This window comes from Canis aureus, chromosome 11, assembly GCF_053574225.1.
Source record: "Canis aureus isolate CA01 chromosome 11, VMU_Caureus_v.1.0, whole genome shotgun sequence".
In the NCBI taxonomy this organism is placed as follows: Eukaryota; Metazoa; Chordata; class Mammalia; order Carnivora; family Canidae; genus Canis; species Canis aureus.
In genome coordinates this window covers 52,217,030-52,231,386 of record NC_135621.1, presented here as the reverse complement: position 1 = coordinate 52,231,386, position 14,357 = coordinate 52,217,030, and the positions used below count along the sequence as shown (strand labels likewise).

Below are 14,357 nucleotides of genomic sequence, written 5' to 3'. Positions count from 1 at the left end.
AACCAGAACAGGTCTCTCAGCTTCTCCGAGTGTCAGTTTCATCATTTAGCTCAGGGGTGATAAGACCTGTCCTGCTCATCTCACAGGCTTAAGGAAAAGGACTGACTGGGATAATGAAGGTGAAAGTGGAGTAGGTATGCATGCTATTATTCAAATGAATAATAAGTACATGTCAAGCCACCGAGCCACCACAGTACAGTTGCCTGCTGTTTGTCACTGAGCCTTGGTCATCTGATCAGAATGGGTGTTTGTGTTATCTCCCACCTGACTTAATAATGGTTCCAAATTACAGGCCATCTAGCAGGCCTAGGGCCAGGTTTTGTGGGGTTTGAACAGATAGAGTTTGGGAATATCCTCTTTAAGGAAAAAATGTGAACACAGGGCTTGAGCTCTCCAAGGTCTTGGAAGGGACTCATGCAAGTAGGGAACCCTGAACCTTCTTTAGCTTCAAGATAATTCTCCCCTCTGGCTTTCTGGTCTTTTTTTTTTTTTTTTTTTTTTTTTAAGAACTATGTTCTTGGCACTACCATGCCAAGTTTAGTTCTTTTTTTTTTCTTTTTAAGATTTTATTTATTTATTCATGAGAGAGACAGAGAGAGAGAGGCAGAGACACAGGCAGAGGGAGAAGCAGGCTCCATGCAGGGAGCCCAACGTGGGACTCCATCCTGGGTCTCCAGGATCAGGCCCTGGGCTGAAGGCAGCGTTAAACCACTGAGCCACCAGGGCTGCCCGCCTCTGGCTTTCTGGTCTTGATGCAAGTTTGACATCTGAGCATCTTTGCAAGAAGACCACCTCTCCTCCATTGCATTTTCTGGGCTGGGAAGTTCAGGAGTCTTCCCAGATGCTGAAGCTAAATTCTACTGTGATACACTCTGAGCAGCCTCTGCCTGGCTGTTCCCTGGTTCATTCAGGAATGGCTCTTCCTCTGGTCATGATCTCTACCTCAGAGATTCTTGCCAGGTCTCCAGCCCTCATTTCACAGGTGGATAAAATGTGGCCTAGAGATGGGCAGTGACTCATCTGAGGTCATATAGCCTTTTAACAGCAGAGCTTAGAGAGGAAACTGGAGCTCCTAAGTCCCACTTAGATCCTCTTTCCACCATGTCCCCCTGAATACTAGCCTTCCTGAAGCTACTCTTGACTGTTATCTAATTGTCCATTAGGAATCTGTTGTCAGTGAACCAGTTTGGTAGTCATTTATGCTTCTAACTGGGACAGCCTGTGTTTACTCATCAGTGACAGACAGGCTTGCCTTTGACTTGGCCAGTGTGGACTTTTTGCAGCCTCATCCTAACTGTCCCCAGGGGTCTGGCAGCACTGACAAAAGGTCCCCCCAAATCAGTTCCTCACTTAAGACCTGCCTGTAGGGTTTGCACCTGACACATCATAGGAGGTTCTCAGGCCCTGGGACCTGTCCCTTGGTATTGGTTCTGACCCACATTTCCTGTATGTGCTCTTCACCTTTTCCCTAGAAATTGACCCTTTGGGTGGATCTTGACTTTTATTTTGACCTTTGGTTGCCTCTAGCTCATTTTTCTCTGGCAAGTAACAGTTCCAAGTACACCAGCACCTGCCCCTATGCCCAAGCCAGAGCACTGATTCAGCCAAAACAGAAATTCTAAAGGTCCACTCAGGACCCCTACACTGAGGAGTCCACTGGGATGTAGGGAGAGTACGTACGTAGCTGTGTCTAAGGAGTCCACTATTCCCTCAGCAGGCTCAGCTCTGACCCAGTCTATCACAATGATTCTAGACTGTAGGAAAGTCAGGGGCCTCAAACCACATTTGTCCCCCTGGGCCTAGGGCCAACACCCAGACACTAACAAACAGCTTCAGTTGTACTAGTGGTTAGGATACTGAAGTACCTCCATATGAGTGGGTAAATGGTTGTAGCTCCATGTCCCTTAAGGACCCTCTGCTGATGCAGGCCCCTTGGCCCCTTTGCCACATTCCCCAGGATCTTCTCAGGATCCACAAAATAAAAGGTTGGCCCTTGGCCTAGTGGGAGGTCTCTAGGACCCAGCCCTAGTTCTTACGCCCGTGTCTGTCCTGATGTGGGGGGTCTGGCCATAGTGATGATTCAATATTCTGAATACTCTACCCACTTGAGCTAACCCTGAGCCCACTCTTCTGCTAGTAAATGGCAGATATGTTTTCTGATATGAAGTTCCAGCTCCTGCTTTACTCCTTTCCTGGCAGTGTGTGCCTAATGATACCTTATCACAAGGACAAGGATCTAGACAGTCTTCCCAGGAAGGACTTTTGCAATCAGAAATATTGTTCTAGAGCTGACTGCTGAGTGACACCAGGTCTCTGGAACCATGCTGAAGACCCCTACCTGGGCTTGGCTACATTTCTGACACTCTTGGTTCTATGGCGTCTCCACCCCACAAGTGGTTCCAGTTCAGATTCCAGGCCTTCCAGCCTGCCCTGTTTCATTGCAGTTAACTGGACTGTGCCTGATAGTGTGTCCAAGTAGGTTAGGGAGGAACATGGAGGGGCAGAGCATGTCTCCCACCACCTTTAAATGCCCCTACCCTCACAATGGCAGCCAACCAGCCCCCTTTCTGTACTCTCCATCTTCAATGAGGTGCACGCTCAGCCTGCCCTCTCTGGTTTGTGTGAGTCCCTTCCCTCCTGATGTCCAATCCCTGGGGGCCTGGATCCCAGCCAGCAGCTGGGCAAAAGAGCATCCAATGACTGTGGCTGAGGGTGGCTGAGTGTGTGGTTTCTAAAGTCTATCTATTCCCCTCCTACCTCATTCCTTTGGGTTGAAAATGAGGCCTAAGAGAGAAACAGAGGCTTGGAGCCCTAATGGTGTATTTGAGGCATTGGTGTGGAAGACATTTAGGAGGCAATTTTCGCCTTTGAAGTCCATATATGACATCATGCAGAGAACTGTCTGTTCCCCTAGGTATAGAAACAGGCCTATCTGAGACCAGAGAGTTTTAAAAAAATAAAAACCAAAAAAACTAGAGAGAGAGAGAGAGAATTTTTTTTTTTAAGTACACAACCTGAGCAAGGCATTTATCTAAGCACTTGGCAACCATATTCTCATTTTTTTTCTCAAAGAGACAGATTGCCACAGAGTTTCAGATGTGTAGGCACTCAAGGCAGAGCTATCTGGGCCAGCATTCCTTTTGCCCTTCCTCCTTGGTGAGAGTGTTCTGATTTCATTTGGGATGGTAATGTACCTAGGGGAAAATCTATGTTTCCCAGACTTCTTTGCACTGTGACTAAGGTCTGGCTAACAAGATTTAAGTGGAAGTGTTTAGGAGTTAGGCTGCTTCATAGGAGTGGCATTCTTTTATCCTTCCTGCTTCTTCTCTTGCTGCTTGGAATTCACAGATATTACTGGCTGGAGTTCCAACAGCCATAGTGGACCTAGAATAGAAGCCATGCGTGGCAGAGGAGAAAAACAGAAGGAGCTCAGATCCTCATGAAGCCTTCACAGCAGCTGATAATGATCTACCTTTGGACTTATTTTATGTGAAACAATACAAACTTGTGTGTTTAAGTCATTGCAGTTTCTATTTCTTGAAGATGAACAAAATTCTTAACTGACAGAAGATAATAAATCAGTGACTTAACAGATGATGCCAGGAAAACTCAATATCCACTTGCAAAAGAATGAACTGGACCCTATATAAAAGTTAACTCAAAATGAGTCAAATGAAACACAAGAGCTAAAACTATAAAAGTCTTAAAAGAAAACACAAATGAAAACTTCATGACATTGGATTTGGCAATAACTACTGGGCTATGGCAGGTATAGACAACAAAAGAAAAAGTAAACAAATTGGACATCACCAAAATTAAACTTTTGTGGATCAAAGGGAACTGTCAACAGAGGAAAAAGGCAACCTGAAGAATGGGAGAAAACACCTGCAAATCACCTATATGCTAAGAATTAACATTAAGAATATACAGAACTCCTAAAAGTCAATAGCAAACACCAAGCAACTCAATTAAAAAATGGGCAAAGGACCTGAACAGGCATTTCTCCAATGAAGATACAGAAATGGCCAATAAGCACACAGAAGGATGCTCAACATTGTTAATCACAGGGGAAATACAAATCATAATCACAACAAGATACCACTTTACACACAGTAGGATGGCTGCTTTTGGAAAAACAAACAAGTGTTGATGTGGATATGGAGAACCTGGAACTTTTGTGCATTACTGGTGGGAATGTAGCAATGGAGCAGCCACTAAGGAAAATAATATGGTGCCAGGAAAACTGGATATCCACATGCAAAAGAAACATTAACAAAACAAAAAAATTAAATATACCATTTGGTTCCATAATTCCACTTCTGGCTATCTATACAAAAGAACTGAAAGAAGGACTGGCAGAGGTATTTGTACAAGCCATGTTTGCAATAGCATTATTCACAATAGCCAAAAGATATAAACAACCCAAATTCAATCAATGGATGAAAGGATAAATAAAATGTGGCATGTCCGTACAATGGAATATCATTTAGTCTTACAAAACAATGACATTTGAACAGATGCAACAACATGGAAAAATATTGAAGGCCTCATGCTAAGTGAAATAAGCCAAATGCTGTAGAAGTTCACTTGTATGCAGTATCTAGAGTAGCAAATTTGTTGAGACAGAGGAGAGTGGTTGGGTACCAGGGAGTCGGGGGGAAGGGAGTAATGGGGAGGTATTGTTTAAATGGCTATAGAGTTTCAGTTGAGGAGGATAAAAAAATGAGATGAATAGTGGTGATGTTTGCACAACAGTGTAAAAGTACTTAAAGCCACAAACTGTATACTTAAAAATGGTTAAAATGGTAAATGTTATATTGTAGATATTTTGCCACAATAAAAAATATTAAGTTTAAATAAATCAATAAACCCTGAGTCCAAATCCCATATTGACGGATGAACTGAGAACTTGTTTGGTCTGAATCACACAGCTCCAGGAGCAGCTAGAGGAAACAAACTTGAATATCCTCTGCCTGCTCCTCAGCCCCGCCTAAAGGCTCTTTGGTGGAACAGGTTTCATCACCTGCCCTACCTCTGCATCCTAGATACCATTTTATTTTATTTTATTTTATTTTATTTTATTTTATTTTATTTTTTTAAAGATTTATTTATTTATTTATTCATGATAGAGAGAGAGAGAGAAAGGCAGAGACACATGAAGCAGGCTCCATGCCGGGAGCCTGACGCAGGACTCAACCCCGGGACTCCAAGATTGCACCCTGGGCCAAAGGCAGGTGCCAAACCACTGAGCCACCCAGGGATCCCCCTAGATACCCCTTTAATTCTACTATTACCCATCTGAAGTTTCCACCTTGGAAATGGTTCTCCCTTCTGCAGGAGTGGCAATAAAAAGGGGGGTTGGGGGCTGAGATCCAGCCTGAGGCTCTCTCCATAGGAAGATAAAGTTCAAGACACCTGCTCTATGTAGGTGATTAAGGGAGCTGCCCTTTCTTTTGAGGGGATGAGGGATTTTGTAGAGCTCCACTGGTGGTGAATGGTCACCTTGTTCTCCTCTAGAGTTGGTTACCTCGCTTTCCTGCCCCTAACACTCCTCTCTCCTCATACACTACATCTGACACCAGCTGCTGGGGCCTCTTGGGTATTTGGCCTCCCTAGCTAGATTAGAAATTCTCTGAAAGCAGGAATTACATCTTTGTAAATACCATCTTCTCTTGCCCCATCCCTATCTGTCCCTCCAGCATCTGCCAAATGTGTCACCTAAGGGCCACAGCTCAGTAGTCCCCAGGGAACTCTGGCTGCTTCATACTTCCAAACTCACATATATCATCAAAAGGTGACTTTAGAAACATGCCTGGTTGTTCTCAGTTTACTTTGGAGGTCCAGTTTACTTTGGGATAGTTGGGGAAAACTTGGGTGGAGGCTAGAGTGGGCAACATGTCAGTGCAGAGGGTCCATGCCATTGGTAATGAGTGCCTGCCACAGACTCCGGGAGATGGGCTTTAAAGCCTGGTGAGATGGTCTTGAAAGCTGTCATCTCTCATAGGGAATGAGCCAAATGTTGGGGATAGGTTAGCAGGATCAACTGTGAGGAGGCCTATGGCCAACTTCAGGCCCAGAACTGTCTCCACTGGTCTGGTCACATGTGGGGTGGATTTCCTCCAACTTTGCCCTGCCCTTCCCTGTCTCCAAGGCTGGAGGATGATGGCAGCAGGAGGAGAACAAGGGTTTATGGAGAGCTGACCAAGCCCAATCACCTACTGCTTCAAACAGAGCCAGGCAACCATTCTTTTCCTCCACTTTCTGCCCTGGGACTGAGCCTCTAGGCCAGAATCAGTTTCCACCTTTAAACAGAGACCCGTTTAGAGACTTATAAAAATTACCCGGCTCCCACCTTTCCTCCCTGTACTCTTCTAAGGTCTTATCAAGAAAAACTCAGAAAGACTGTGAGATGGGCAAAGATCCTTGGGCGTCCTTTCAACAGAATGTCAGGCATTGTCTAGACTGTTGCTGGACTACAGGACCCTTCCCGAGTCCTCTGATTCTACAAGGATCCATGCCTTTTATTGTTGATGATCCTGCATCTCTGTAGCGATACAAGTTAACTTGCACATGACTGATGCTAAGACACAGATTCCTGTTCTAGGAATGCAAAGGAAGATGCCAGTTCTGCATCTCTCAGCAAATCCCCCACCCCTGGCATCTCTGATGGCCTATATATATGTCTGCATTTTGGATTCTCCTGTGAACTGGCTGTAACATATTACTGGTTCCCTCATTAACTAATGAGTTAAATGAAGTTGAAGACTTGTGTTCATTTTACATTTGTATAGGAGTCATGATGCTACTTAAAAAAAAAAAAAAAAAAAAAAAGATCCTTTAACGGTTTCAAATATCCAGTCTTGTGCTTAAGCTGAAGGAATAGAGAGAAGGAGGGACAAAGAGGATTGTAAGGAAATGGGCAGGGTGGAAGGAGAACAGGGAAAGGAGAAAAAGCCAAGAGGGACAGGATAGAGGGCAGAGCTGGGCAGGAGGAGGAGGGGAGGGAAGAGCAACATAACAAGGAGGAGGTGAAAGAAAAGAATCTTCCTGTCCTCCAAACACATGCTCTTCTGTCTGCTAGAAGGAAAAGTCTTTATTTTGAGTCAGCTGTGACAGGCCCTCTCAGTCTCTTAGTCTGAGAGGCAAATTATTTTCTGCCTGTTGTTTCCCAGGTCACCAGTTATATTAAGCCACGGTCCCTTGGTGGCTGCTGTCTATAAATTTTCCACTCTCTACCCTTTGAGTCAGATCGCAAAATAAGGACATTTTGAAACTTGGACTCTTGGTGATCAGAATATGGAGATGTGGTCCAGGATACTCTCGGGTCTCGTGGAGCTAAGTGGGTCCTTAACTGAGGGTCCTGCTTAGATCAGCAACAGGAAGGCAAGCAGAGCTGCTAGATTGCTCCCCCGAGTGTTCAGACTCTAGCCTGGCCCACTGAGGAGACCACACAGTTCCCAGGCCTTAACAAGGCAGCAGGTCATAGCTTTGCCAGGGGGTTAGAAGCAGGCTCTTTGTCCTGAAATGCCTCCACTGGCCTGGCGTGGATCAGAAATTTAGACAGTCAACTGTCATCATTCTAATAAGCCCATTCATAATAGGTCTTTCATCTATCTTTCCAAACTTATGTCCTGCCACACCTACCACACATCCTGCATGCCAGCCAGGCCAGCCTCCTTGGTACTCCTGGAACAAGTCAAATATTTTCACGCCTCCATGTCTTTGCTCTTGCTGTTTTCCCTGCTTGGAATGCCTTTTCCCTTTCTCCTCTACCTGGTGATGTCATACCCATGCTTTCCTCTTATTTCCAGGCAGAGTGAATGATTTTTTTCCCTTGAGTCTTCATGTGTACATTATATACATCTGTACTTAGACACAACACTCATCACTCTGGTTTGTAATTATTTGCCTGTCTGCCAGTCTGTTCTTCAAGGACAAGAACCCAGGCTTATTCATGGGCTGCCCTGGTACTTGGTTCACATTCATTCAGTCACTTCACAAATTTATTGAGCACTGACTATGTGCCAGGCTAGATAGTGAACATGACTGAAAACATATCTAGGTGCTAGATAGTGAACATGACTGAAAAAGATCTCAGTTCTCATGGAACTGACATTTTTTTTTTAAGATTTTATTTATTTATTCATGAGAGACACACAGAGAGAAAGGCAGAGACACAGGCAGAGGGAGAAGCAAGCTTCATGCAGGGAGCCTGATGCGGGACTGGGTCTCCAGGATCTCCAGGATCACGCCCTGGGTCTCCAGGATCTCGCCCTGGGCTGAAGGTGGTGCTAAACCGCTGAGCCACCCAGGCTGCCCTAGAACTGACATTCTTGCTGGGGAGGCAGACAACATACAAATAAACAAATAATGTCAAGTAGTAATAGGTGCTAGGAGAAAATCAAGGGGGCTAAGGGTACAGGGAATGGTGGAGGGCATTATTTTAGCCAGGGCAGTCAGGGAAAGCCCCTCTTGATAAAGTGGCATTTAAATAGACTCTTGAAGGAAATAAGAGAGTGTGTCATGTGGGTATCTGGGAAACAGCATTCCAGGCAGAAGGAAAAGCAAGTGCAAAAGTCCTCAGATGGGCGTGTGTCTGTGTGTTCAAGGACAGCAGCAAGGGCTAGAGTACACCAGACTAGTGAGTGCTGGGAAGAGCTGTAGGAGAGTGGCTCCAAGAAATAAGAACCAGGGGACCAGAGAACTTAGAGTCTTCAGGCCAATGTAGAAACTTCAGCTTTTATTCCAGGTGAGCTGGGGAGCCATTGCATTCTTGTCCCAATCTGCATACATACAGAGCACACTCTTCTGCTTGAATCGGCTCTCCAACTACGCTAAATCTACTTAAATCTTTGTCTTTAGGGAGAGAAGAGACTATTTAACTTATATTTTAGACCATTCATGATCATATATGACCTCCTGGCTACTTTTTGGAGAACAGACTGTCCAGGGTGGGCACTCAAGAAGGTTATTGGTAATGTGGGACCAGATGCAAGTGGCCTTGGAAGGACCATGTGAGCATGTCCCTGATTGGACAGGAAATGCGAGCTAGTATCTGCTCCCTTTAATCTATGTTCTCCTCCTAGTTCCTCCTTAGGGAAGTGTCCCTGCTGATGTGGATTTTCTGCCCCTGGCACCGAATGAACCTGGAGAAACCAGGCAAAACTCATGCCCCAGCCTGCTGAACTGAGATATGAATCTTGTCTGTAAACAATTCACCAGAAAAGTCAAGGCTAATTTCTTCAAGGAAGGAGGCCCATCATAGGGATTAATAAAAGGCAAAGCATGGCAAGAGAAACTAGCCTTTCCCAACTCCAGCTTGCCAGCAGTAGGACTGTTGGCTCCGAGTCACCTTCAGGACACCCTGGCAAACAAGCACCAATAGAAGCTTCTCTGAGAGAAGGAATGAGACTTTGACCACCTACTCCTTCCAGGCCTTTTCCCAGGTACATGTGGAATATCCTTAATGCTAAAGTAGCCAATAAAAGTTGAAGTCCCCTCTCTACCCCTCCACGCTCTCTCTCCAAAGAGTGATATCTCTAATGGTGGAATTTCAGGTACCAAGGAAAGCCTTAGGGAGGGGGTTTCCAGGAGCACCTCTATTCTTATTACAACAAAGGCTTCTATTCCCTCCCTTCTCCCAGGGAGGAACGGGGGACCTCGGAGGGGCAGAAAGGAGCCCACGAGGACGAGGACGGCGGGTTCCAGGGCGCAGGGGCGGGCGCGCCGCGTGCAGTGGAGGCCGGCGCCCGGCAGAGGGCGCAGAGGGCCCGCTGGGTCTGTCCAGAGTCCCGGCCCCGGCCCCGGCCCCGGCCCCGGCCCCGGCCCCGGCGCGCTGCTCCTGCTCCCGCCCCGCCGCCTCCGCGCCGCACACCCGGATCGCTGGCCCGCCTCCGCGCAGTGTGGGCGCCGTCAGGAAGCGCCTAGCTAGGCACCCCTGCAGCCAGCGTCTGCCCCCTTCCCGGGAGGCAGGTCATTTTCCGGTCAACCTGGTCCCGGGTCTCTAGGTCGTCGGGGACGCGCCACGCCCTCCGCGGGCCAACCTTCCCCTCCCGCGGTGCTTTCCCTTCCCGGAGTGGCTGGCGGGCAGGGCGGTGGTCGCGAGGGCGCGGGCCTGGGCCCCGGACCCTGAAGGGTAGCAGTTTCGTAGGGAGAAGCTGCGGGTGCGAGGTCAGAGCCGATTCCACCCCAGGCGCGGGCCCTCGGGCCACCGGCGCTTGGGTGGGGGCCCAGAGCCCAGGGCCCCAGGAAAGGAGGGAAGGCATCTGCAGTGTTCACTTCCGCAGGGCCTGGCATGTGGCAGGGGACATCGTTATTGAATGAGTGAACGAACTGGAATGGAATGGAATGTGAAATGGAGAGTGGTCTGAGATCTGGGTCTGGCGGCCCTGTGCTGGCACAATACTGCCCAGTAGGGTTTGCCACACTCTCCTTGCTCCTCACCTGTCTCTCCCAAGACCATTCTTCCCATCTCACAGCTTTCCTTTCACTTTCTGTCAGAAAAGCACTTTCTGAGCTTCTGCTCAGAAGCTTTCACTAGCTCCCTGATCCATATCCCTCCTCCCCCTAGCTTTCAAAACTCTGGGCAGACTTACATGGCACACTCTTCTGCTTGAATCTGCTCTCCAGCTACACTAGATCTACCCAAATCTTATGAATATAACTTGAACTAGCCTTCCTCTCGGGAGCTGCCCATCTCCTTTTTCCTTATCAGCAACACCTGCTCCCTTGCCGCCAGATCTTTCTCTTCCTGCAAGGGCCAGCTTCAGATACCATTTCCTTCCTTCAGGAAGCATTCTCCAGACTTTTTCAGTCCAGAGTAAGTTTTCTCAGCTCTGAGCTCCTATAGCATACACTCCCTGACACTTTTTTGGTACCAGTTACCTATAGGTGCTTTGTTATGTAGTACACACCTATCTTTTCTCTCCCACTACACTGTAAACATTTGGAAGGCAGGGCCCAAGTCTTACTTATCTTGGTATCTCCTCTTGCAGTTTATCACATATTTATTGAGCATCTACTACACACCAGGTGTAGAGTCTAGCATATAGACTATGGTCCCAAAAGAGGACCCAAAGGAGTCTAGGACACAGTGGCCCATGATGATGCTGGGGAGAAAAGAAGACACTTGGGGCTTGAGGGAAAGTAGAGGGTGTGGCTCCAAAATGGAGCACTCACTAGGAAAGTCCCAATGACTTTCTTTGAGAGCACTCAGCATCCTGAATTAGGAAGCAGTCTCATTCTCTAAGGGAGTATCTGCCCATTTATGGAACCATTTACTCATCTATTCCCTCATTCATTCATTCATTCATTCATTTTATAAATATTTGTTGAGTCCTTACTTTATCCTGGTGACTCATACGATTGGTCATACTTCAACCCCAAAAGGGTTGGCTGGAGTGTGTGTGTGTGTGTGTGTGTGTATGTGTGCGTGCGCACGGTAGGGAGTACTACGAGCCTGGGAAGCTTTTGGTGTGAGTTGGTTCTTTGTCAGTTCCTGTACAGAAGCATAAGCCCCCCTGGAAATGGTCTTGGGAAATCCTAGGTTTTCATGGAGGGAAGCGAGGCCTCAACCCTCCCTTGAAGGTAAGGTACCCAGACTTTGCCTCATAGTTCACTTTGGAAGAGCTTACTCTGCCAGAGAATGTTCACTTCAAAGTCCTTTTCTTCTGTGATCATTCAGGGTTTTCCAAACAGCCCTCTGAGGTTAGATCCATTTGCCAGTTGAAAAAGCTGAGGCTAGGATATTTAAGGTTTTCCCAAAGTCACTGGGTTGTGGCAGGGCTGGGCCCAGAGCAGGTCATTCACATCGTGGTCACCTCAATTTCATTGTAGGGGGCTTTGTCTTAGACACCTTTGGGATCCTATATGCTAGACTTTACAACACCTGGTATGTGTAGATGCTCAACCTCCTCCATCTGTAGGTTATACCCAAGACTTTTGAGGAGGCAATCAGAGGACAGGAATCTCTGGCTCTCTGTAATGAAAGAAGCAGGTCTCTGGAATAGGACATTTTAAATTTCAAATCAAAGTGGTAGCCCCTATCCTATCTGGCCACTAGTTCTGTTTTCTCAGAAATTCAGTAGTAACTGATTACTGAATCCTAACTCCAGGTGATTTCCAAACTCCAATCTCAATGCCTCAGTTCTTTTTTTTTTTTTTAATTTTTTTTATTTATTTATGATAGTCACACAGAGAGAGAGAGAGAGAGAGAGAGAGAGGCAGAGACACAGGCAGAGGGAGAAGCAGGCTCCATGCACCAGGAGCCCGACATGGGATTCGATCCCGGGTCTCCAGGATCGTACCCTGGGCCAAAGGCAGGCGCCAAACCGCTGCGCCACCCAGGGATCCCATCAATGCCTCAGTTCTAACCACTCTTTTAAATCATTCATTCCTTAATTCTAATCATTATACACCTCTAAGGATCACTCAGTCCCTCCAAGATCCTGGTGGCTGATGCTATCATTAATACCATCTTCCATATAGTCAGTCCACAGTGTGGTGAAGCCTGCTGCCCTAGTATTCAGAAGCAAGAAGGTACAAAATGAGAATGCGAGCAGCTGAGGGCGGTGGTCCTGGTAACACCATGAATTTGTCTTCATTATGAAAGTGGCACTTTTCCTCCCCCAGCATCCAGGCCTTCATGTTTTCCCCAGGCCCTTCTAGAAGAGGAGAAAAGAAATTGGGTGTTCACCGTTTTAGAAATCCCTTTTAGGAAGACCTCCTTTAGAGAGGCCTACAACAGGCTAGGCTAACCAGAAGAGATGAAGCGTTAATGGATTCCAGCCATTCAGGCCCTCATTCATTCAACAAGTATACTAACAGCTGAATGTGCCCGAGCACCGTGGCAAGCTGTGATTCAGGTATAGTTCCTGCCTTCAGGCCGACTGCTATCTCGAGGTAGCCGATTTCCTTTGAGCACTGGCCCTGTGTTATAGGTGCCTGTGTTACACGCTTTTTCATGCCCTATTTTGTTTAATTGCTACAACCCCAATGAAAAGAAACTACTGTTTTGTAGGTAAAGGAACTGAGGCTCAGCGCTGGTAAAGGGTGAAGCCTTTAGACTCAAATGCTAAATACCTTTTCCTGCATTGCCTCTGGGTGCGGCAGGGGAGGGAAGTTTTCCAGTAACTGACATCTGTTCCCGAGTCTAGTGGCCTCCAGCACCACCTAGGCCCCGGCGGCGGAGGGGGTGCCAGGGGATTGGTGCAGATTCTCTCCCAGGCCCGCCCACCCCTGCTACGCTCAGCCTCCCCGGTCGCAGGCTCCGGGGGCGGGGCCAGAAGCTGTTAGAGCGGTAACCTGCAGTCGGCAGTGCGCCGCAGCCGGGCCTCTGATCTCTGCGCTGGTTGCTGTCTTTTCCTTCGTGTCTGGCTCTACCCGTTTCCCTGTTGACCACCTGGATTCCAAGCCACTGGAGAGTCATGGCCTACTCTCACTTCCCGTTAAAGTCACGGTCAGACCAGCTTTGTCCCCAAAGCCCTCCCTTACAGGAAGCACCTCTGCTTCCACTTTACGATCACCATAAAAATAATGCTATTTAGTTAATCGATATTTCAGGCCACTACTCGGTCTGGCCTTGTAGAGAATGACCCCTGCCCTTAAGATGTTTACAACGTGGTTATAAAAAAAAATATATGAACTAATACATAGAGTATTATAATAGATCACATTTGTAGAACACTAACTGCGTGCCAGGTGCTGTAGCTTTTAATAAAGATTAGCTCATTTAGTGTAGGGCAACATCAACACATCACAGCAACTTTTCCCCTGCAACATATAGCAGAGGTGGGAAGAGCTAGGGGAATGTCGTCAGAAGAACTTACAGTTAAATTTAAATCAGGCCCAATGCTAGCTGAACAATGCTTGGAAGTTACCTAACCAGTCTGAGCCTCGGTTTTCATATCTGTGAACTGGTAGTGTTTTATACCCTCCGGTAAAGAGCTATTTGTAAGGGCTAAGTGGAATAATGCTTATGAAGCACCTAGCACGGGACAGAGTAAGTGCTTCTGGGTATATTTGGTCATTTTACAAATATTTAATGAGTGCCAGGCACAGTTCTAGACACCAGTGATATAACAGCACAACACAAAGCCACTCACCTGTTACAGCTTATTGAATCTTGGTTTCTTCTTTTCTACTTGTGTATTCCCATACAGTTTCATGTTGATTAATTCATTTAAGTAGATACATTTATTTACTTCATGTTTTCATCATCCTGGTCAAGTAGGGATAAAAGGATTAACTCCATGTGATGGATGGAGAAACAGAGGCCTAGAGAGATTAGATGATTTACACAATACATCTGTAACAAAAGTATCACCACAGATTGGTCTCCTGTTTCCAAGCCTGGTCTC

At 46.8% G+C, this 14,357-nt stretch overlaps 2 long non-coding RNA genes across 7 annotated transcripts in view; one reads left to right on the top strand and one right to left on the bottom strand.

The window, feature by feature from the left end:
* LOC144324098 (uncharacterized) overlaps window positions 1–9,501 on the top strand; it is a 45,488-nt gene extending 35,987 nt beyond the window's left edge. The window contains exon 3 of one of the 2 annotated variants that reach the window (XR_013389499.1): window positions 9,087–9,501. This is a non-coding gene — a long non-coding RNA (uncharacterized LOC144324098). Of the gene's footprint in view, window positions 1–3,348; window positions 4,901–9,086 lie in introns of those variants that run through there. The other variant, XR_013389498.1, reaches the window with a different exon arrangement.
* Window positions 1–14,357, bottom strand: part of LOC144324097 (uncharacterized) — a 126,917-nt gene that overhangs the window by 36,485 nt on the left and 76,075 nt on the right. For 4 of the 5 annotated variants that reach the window (XR_013389492.1, XR_013389494.1, XR_013389491.1 and 1 more), the window contains one exon: window positions 14,103–14,218. The exons of the other annotated variant lie outside the window; for it this stretch is intronic. This is a non-coding gene — a long non-coding RNA (uncharacterized LOC144324097). The remainder of the gene's footprint in view (window positions 1–14,102; window positions 14,219–14,357) is intronic. 5 annotated transcript variants of the gene reach the window in all.